Source organism: Portunus trituberculatus, chromosome 30 (assembly GCF_017591435.1).
Source record: "Portunus trituberculatus isolate SZX2019 chromosome 30, ASM1759143v1, whole genome shotgun sequence".
Taxonomy (NCBI): Eukaryota; Metazoa; Arthropoda; class Malacostraca; order Decapoda; family Portunidae; genus Portunus; species Portunus trituberculatus.
Window position 1 is genome coordinate 6,875,250 of NC_059284.1, and position 7,500 is coordinate 6,882,749.

A 7,500-nucleotide genomic window follows, 5' to 3' on the forward strand; every position below is an offset into this window, starting at 1 on the left:
CTGACCTCACTGTGTTGTATGAGAGAGAGAGAGAGAGAGAGAGAGAGCAAAGGGGTCACGGACATTCTCTCTCTCTCTCTCTCTCTCTCTCTCTCAACTGGGGTACTTTCACCCTCACCACCAGTGCTCCCAATGCTGTAATAGTAATAAAGGTATACATGTGTGTGTGTGTGTGTGTGTGTGTGTGTGTGTGTGTGTGTGTGTGTGTGTGTGTGTGTGTGTGTGTGTGTTAATATTGTCTCTCTCTCTCTCTCTCTCTCTCTCTCTCTCTCTCTCTCTCTCTCTCTCTCTCTCACGACCCCGTCACAATAACAATAACATTCACGGGAACAAACACTCCCGTCCTGTTCTTCTTGTTCTCGTCCCGTGCAGGTCAGCAAGGTCAGCAAAGGTCACGAGGTCACTGGTGTTTTACTGGCCGCTTTGTCTTACGTCTATGTTGATAAGGTCATGTTATTAAAGCAAATACTTCGGAATTACCAAGCTATTTCGAGATGTTTGTGTTCTTAGTACTAGTGGTGATGGTAGTAGTAGTAGTAGTAGTAGTAGTAGTAGTAGTAGTAGTAGTAGTAGTAGTAGTAGTAGTAGTACACAAAGACGAGAAAGAAGACGAGGAAGAAAAGGAGAAGAAAATGTGAGATGCGAAGACAACATGGGAATTGGAGGAGGAAGACGAGGAGGAGGAGGAGGAGGAGGAGGAGGAGGAGGAGGAGATGAGAAAATGAGGCGTTGGAGCTGAAGAATGTGAATGAGGAACAGAAGATTGTAAGAGGAGGAGGAGGAGGAGGAGGAGGAGGAGGAGGAGGAGGAGGAGGAGGAGAAATAAAATCACCAACACAGCCATGATTACTTTCAACATAAACGGTAATTACAGGAAAAAATACAGCACTCCTTACTCACTCCCTCCTCTGCCCCTCCCGTTCCCCACCCCGCCCCGCCCCGCCCCGGCCCAAGGGTTACCTGCTTGGGTCACCCCCCGGGGCGCAACACGACCTGCGCATTAACCCCATTGGGCATTCCTCGCCTCCCCTGCGCCACACCCACACCCCCCCACCTACCCTCCCCCATATACAGCATCAGTAATCCCCAGCCTCCTCTTCTCTTGCATGTTTTCTCCTCCTCCTTCTCCTCCTCCTCCTCCTCCTGTCAGATCTGGGCCGCGAGGGGTAAGACTGTCCATGGAGAGAGGGAGAGGAAGAGAGTGGGAGAGAGGGAGAGGGAGAGTGGGAGAGAGGGAGAGGAGAGGGAAAGGTGGTCCGTTGCTTCTCTCCCTTTATCTACATCGTCTCTCTCTCTCTCTCTCTCTCTCTCTCTCTCTCTCTCTCTCTCTCTCTCTCTCTCTCTCATTACTCTTCTTTTCCTCTCCCCTTTAAAGACTAGTTACCTGTTTCTCCCTCCCTACAAGAGAGAGAGAGAGAGAGAGAGAGAGAGAGAGAGAGAGAGAGAGAGAGAGAGAGAGAGAAAAGAATCATAACCATTTCAGACAATAAAAATGTGACCGTTGTGTGTGTGTGTGTGTGTGTGTGTGTGTGTGTGTGTGTGTGTGTGTGTGTGTGTGTGTGTGTGTGTGTCATCACCTCAGACAATCACCATTACGTTAGATTACTAGTGTTGTTTCTTTTATTTCTTCTCTGCAAGATTTAGAACTGACACTGCCATCACCACTATCACCATCACCACCACCACCACCACCACCACCATCACCACAGCTGCCATTACTACAACCAACACTACATTCTTAACTTCGCTAATAACACCCTGAGAAAGCCATTATCTCATTTTCCTTACATTTTTTTATTTTTCTTTAATCTTACTTTCCTCAGAAAACGTGATGCATCTCATAGTTCACGCATTTCTAGCTCTGATTTAACTAACTCACATAAATAATCCAGAGAAAATAAAGACAGGAAGAGATAGAGGAATGTACGAACACACACACACATACACCTGGACACCAAAACCTAATTGCCGGCAGGTAACACGTAGGTGACAATCTTTTTTCACACTTTTCTTTCTTTTCCTCTAAACCTCAATTTTCGTCTTTTTCCCTGTCTCATTTTTTTTTTCACTTTCTCTCTCGTTTGCGCTCATTCTTACATTCTCTTTCTCTCTCTCTCTCTCTCTCTCTCTCTCTAACTATCTACTTATCTACCTATCTATGTCTACTAATCTATCTATCTCTAAACATCTTCCTTTTATCCAGTATTCTTCCACCTGCCATTTTTTTCCCACATTTACTTCCTCTATCTCTCTTACTCCTCTTTCACCTCCCTTTCCTTCCTTCACCTTCATTTCTTACATTTTATTTATTTTTCGTCTTTTTCCCTGTCTCATTTTTTTTTTTCACTTTCTCTCTCGTTTGCGCTCATTCTTACATTCTCTCTCTCTCTCTCTCTCTCTCTCTATCTATCTATCTAACTATCTACTTATCTACCTATCTATGTCTACTAATCTATCTATCTCTAAACATCTTCCTTTTATCCAGTATTCTTCCACCTGCCATTTTTTTCCCACATTTACTTCCTCTATCTCTCTTACTCCTCTTTCACCTCCCTTTCCTTCCTTCACCTTCATTTCTTACATTTTATTTATCTCTCTGCATGTCTGTCCTCTTTTCCCTCTTTTCTCCTTTCCTTTACATCCCTCTTTTCCCTCCCTTTCCCTTTACTTTTCCGATTCATTTCCCCTTCTCACTCACTCCTATACCCGTCTCCTATCCTCCTCCTCTGTCCCTCTCCTCTTTCCCTTCCCTCTCCATTGCAGTCTAGAGCGCCGGGATCAAGGAAAAAGAGGAAAAAAGGAAGAGTGGGTGCCAACAGGGAACAAAGCGACCCCCTCCCTCTCTCTCTCTCCTCCTCTTCTTTTTTTTTCCTTCAGTAAAATAAAAGAAACGTCTAAATTTAAAGATACGCAGGTCACCTTGCTAAATTAGTAGTGCTTTGTATGCAGGTAAAAGTGTGTTCAAGATTTTTATTTAATATCTGTGTTTGTTGTGTTAATTTGTGTGTGTGTGTGTGTGTGTGTGTGTGTGTGTGTGTGTGTGTGTGTGTGTGTGTGTAGGTGGGTGAGTGAGTGGATGGAATGCAAATGTTTAATAATTTATAGTACAAAACTGATACTGCCTATACTACACACACACACACACACACACACACACACACACACACACACACACACACACAGTACATCAGACGCACGAAGCAAAAACAAACAAACACACACATAACACAAACACACCCAAGCAAACACACATCACCAGTACCATCCCCCTCCACACAACACACACACAACACTAAAAATTCCACCTACTTAAACTTGAAACTCAAAAGGCAACAGCGTCAAGACTTTCCTGCTACCACCACCACCACCACCATCACCACCTTCAGGACCCCCGAACAATTACTCAGCTAGCTCGCGGCTCTCAAGAAGACTGTCGCGCCGCTCGTAAGACTCCAGCGGGTCCTAGCGGCGCTCCCATTGTTCTTGGCCGCCGCTAACAGCCCGCTGGAGAGGTGGGGGCATTGTACCACTCCTGAGGCAGACCGCAAGAATGTTTTGTCCAGCGGAAAACACTAAAGCGAACGATACCGGGAGGGAGAGAGGCTTGGAAGGGTTGGGAGTGAAGGAAAGGGAAGGGATAGACCTGGAGAGGAAGGAACTGGGAGGCGCTTAGAAGGAGAGGATGAAGGAAGAGGGAGGGAGAGAAAGGAGAGAAAGGTTAGCCTAGAGAGAGGATGTAAGGAAAAGTAGGAATTTTGTAGGTAAAGGATGGAAAAGGATGGAAGATGAAGGAGGAAAGAGAGGAGGGAGAAAGAGGATATTGGAGGCATGAGGACGGGAGAGGATGGTCTTCGAAGGGAGAGAAGAGATGAGGAAGAGTGGTTCTTGTAGGGAGAGGGAAAGTGAGCGTCTTGGAAGGAGAACGAAATGGTCGGTTCTTGGGAGGAAGGACAGAGAGAGAGAGAGAGAGAGAGAGAGAGAGAGAGAGAGAGAGAGAGAGAGGATACTGCTTGAGAGAAGAGAAATGAAGAATCGGAAAGAGGGAGAGGGATGTTCTTAGGAGAGGAAAAAGCTTGGAGAGAAAGGGAGAGAGCAGTTCTTGAGAGGAAAAGAAGAGAAAGACAGGAGGAAAGTTGTTTCTTGGAGAGAGGAAGAGGAAGGGAGAGTCAGAAAGGCTACTGGCTATTGGGAGAGGGAGTGGCTGGGAGGAGGAGGAAGTGAAGCTGGTTCTTAACTGTTCTTGCCTACGTTTTCTGTTGATACCGTAAGAAAACTCTGCCCTCTAGCGAAGAACATCAAGGACTAGAGAAAATAACCATACTTTAAAAATAAGAAAAAAGAAAAGAACAGACTATACTCATGCAAGGCCCGTATTAAAAAAACGCTTTGCTTTCTCACCGTAACTATTTTCAAAGGCCACCGAGACAGCTAGCCAGGTTCTAACATGGATATCATATTAATCTATCACTAGAATCGTAGAAACAAGCACGAGAACCCACGTAACCTCGACCATATACGAATAATCTAAGTAGTTGTTTGGTCTCGAGTTTTTCTCCTATTAATAATGTAGGCAGAATGTTCATCTGTCAGTAGGACCATAAAAGCACGCTAAGAAGCTCTTATAACTTAACCTATAGAACCTTTTATCTAAGCATTCGGGTTCTCAAGAGTGTTTTCCCTTTTACAATGTGCAAATCTTGTTAAACTATCACCACAACTACGAAAACACGCTCAATGACATGTGTAACTTCAACTAGAGCCTTGTGAAGATAGAAGAGGTATTGCGCAGAAGTGTCTCAGAAAAAGGACTAAAGAAAGACAATCAACACTATTGAACACCACACAAATCTTCGCCCCGAGCAATACATCATAACCACAAGCATAACAGCATAACGTAACAGCCAGGGACAGCACCACGTCAGCACCGCGAGGCACCAATCCCCATCACGCTCACGCATCACACCACGTCACACCACCTTGCCTCACACCACTCGCGCGAACATCCGGTGCAGTGATGATATAAGCAAAACACGTAAAACCACCCAATAAAAATGATAGGTGCGCGGTTAGTGCCTGATAAATGTGTGGGTGGCAGGTCGAGATAGATGGATGGATATAGACAGACCGATGATAGATAGACAAATACATACATAAACGTAGATAGTAGATTTATACATTGGTGGATAGATAGATAGATGAAAAGATAGATGAATAGACAGAGTGAGCCAGATATGCAGTTACCTTACAAAAAGTTATAAATACACAATTTTAAATAGGCAGACAGTTATAAATAGATGGTTTTATTTAGACACTTATTGTTTTCTGTGTAAAGGGATACAGATGGCAGATGTAGATAGATATATATAGCTATGCACAGACAATCCTCCTCCAAGATAAGAGATATAGACAAAATGTATGGATAGATATACTGTTATATCTAAAACTACTGAAAACCATGGAGAGAGAGAGAGAGAGAGAGAGAGAGAGAGAGAGAGAGAGAGAGAGAGAGAGAGAGAGAGAGAGAGATCCAGACTTCAATATAGACATCCCAAACAAAGAAACTTAACCTAACAATATGAGAGATAGACAAAATACACAGCAATACTATAGATATGAAATAAACACTTTCCAATTGAATAAACCGTTCATACACACACACACACACACACACACACACACACACACACACACACACACATACTATATCTCAATAAATATACTTAGGCAGGTACTTATTACACTTAAAGATAAAGAAGAGCAAGAAAATTCGTAAATAGATTATCTTTTCTTGACACAGTCGCAGTACTAAGCCATGAAAATTCACAATAGCAACAGACATTACAATTATAAAAGTACAGAGCCTTGAAAACACCCTGCTAAATAGATTAAGAGAGGGATACGTACCCAAGAGAGAGAGAGAGAGAGAGAGAGAGAGAGAGAGACCACAGCACTACCCCTCAGCATTCATCTCGTGGCTCAAGCGCTATACCATTAATATAAAACAGACACACAACACAATACTCCTCCATTTAAGGAAACAGAACGCTATGGCTAACCGCTCCTCTCTCCCTCCCTCATCTCCCTTCTCTTTCTCCCTTATGGCCACGCTGGTTGCATGCGAAGCTAAAACTCCCTCTCCACCACCTCTCACCTCTCTCCTCCTCCACAATGCAATCAATAAGGTAAAAACTCCTAAAAATAGAACCTGGAGAGGACAAACGCCTCCACTTCAACACAGAATAGACTTTACGAAATTTTAGAAAAGTTCAGATTGTTTAAAGAGATACAGTGCAAGGAAAAAAAGAACACAAAGGTAAAAGTGAGAAAAGGCGTTTGTAATCTTTATAAAAATGCCTTGTGACGTAATAGTTTGAGAAATACGAGTGAAAAGTACGAAGGAATGTGTTTGTAATTCTTTAATAGTAGCAGAACTAGGTGTAAGTGAGAAAAAGTTGAAATATAAAAAAAGGAGAAATGTATATCTTTTAAAAACAAATATTGAAAGTTGCGTAGAAATGTATACAGTATTAAGAGAACACAACTGAAAACAATGAAAATTAAATAATGCATAAAAATGAAAGGGGAGAGAGATAAACTGAAAAAGAAGAAAATACGCAGGTTAAAAAAATGAAACTACAAATCTTTCTCCTCCTCCCCCTCCTCTTCCCTCATCGTCGTGCAAAATCAATCACGTTTGCAAGACAGGTGGGACTTAACAATCACAGGTGCTCATCAGGTAACGTGGCTGGCCAAAGTCACGACAAAGGAAGCAAAAAAAGAGAATAAATAAATAAAAAACGTAACGATAAATAAGCGGAAATATCTAACACGCCCAGATAACCTTCCTTGACCCCTGCTCTCTCTCTCTCTCTCTCTCTCTCTCTACTACTACTACTACTACTACTACTGCGGTATCAATTTTTTAATATTCAGTCCAGGAAAAGAGAATGAATGAGGAAGATGTATTGGAATAACTGCAATGCCTCCTCCTCCTCCTCCATGCCTTCCATTCCCAGGATATGTAGAATTACCCGGATATATCTTCCCTCCTCCTCCTCCTCACGACCCCCCGACCCCCCCCCCAACAACTTTGATTGCAGGTGCTGGGAATAAAATGTCGTCTGCATAATGTTTAGGAGAATTAACACACACACACACACACACACACTATACATTACAACGAGCTTCAACGAGAGAGAGAGAGAGAGAGAGAGAGAGAGAGAGAGAGAGCAAAAGGTCACATAATCAATCTTTGGCTATTATTCACGAAAGAGGAAAATCCATCTACTCAACTCTCTCTCTCTCTCTCTCTCTCTCTCATGCAGGCAACATCATGCGGCACCGCAGACCGTACCATCAGTCATGCTTGCTTGCCACACCAATGTTCCGCGCCAGTCATGACAGAGGTATTATAGAGGCAACTCACGCCCACTACTAGTTACAGACACAAGTTACAGAGCAGCAGCAGCTCATCCCGTCCCGCGCTAGTCGAAAAGGTAG

General features: G+C 43.3%; 1 protein-coding gene across 1 annotated transcript in view; it reads right to left on the bottom strand.

The window, feature by feature from the left end:
- LOC123510852 overlaps positions 1-7,500 on the bottom strand; it is a 49,199-nt gene that overhangs the window by 41,130 nt on the left and 569 nt on the right. The window lies entirely within an intron of this gene.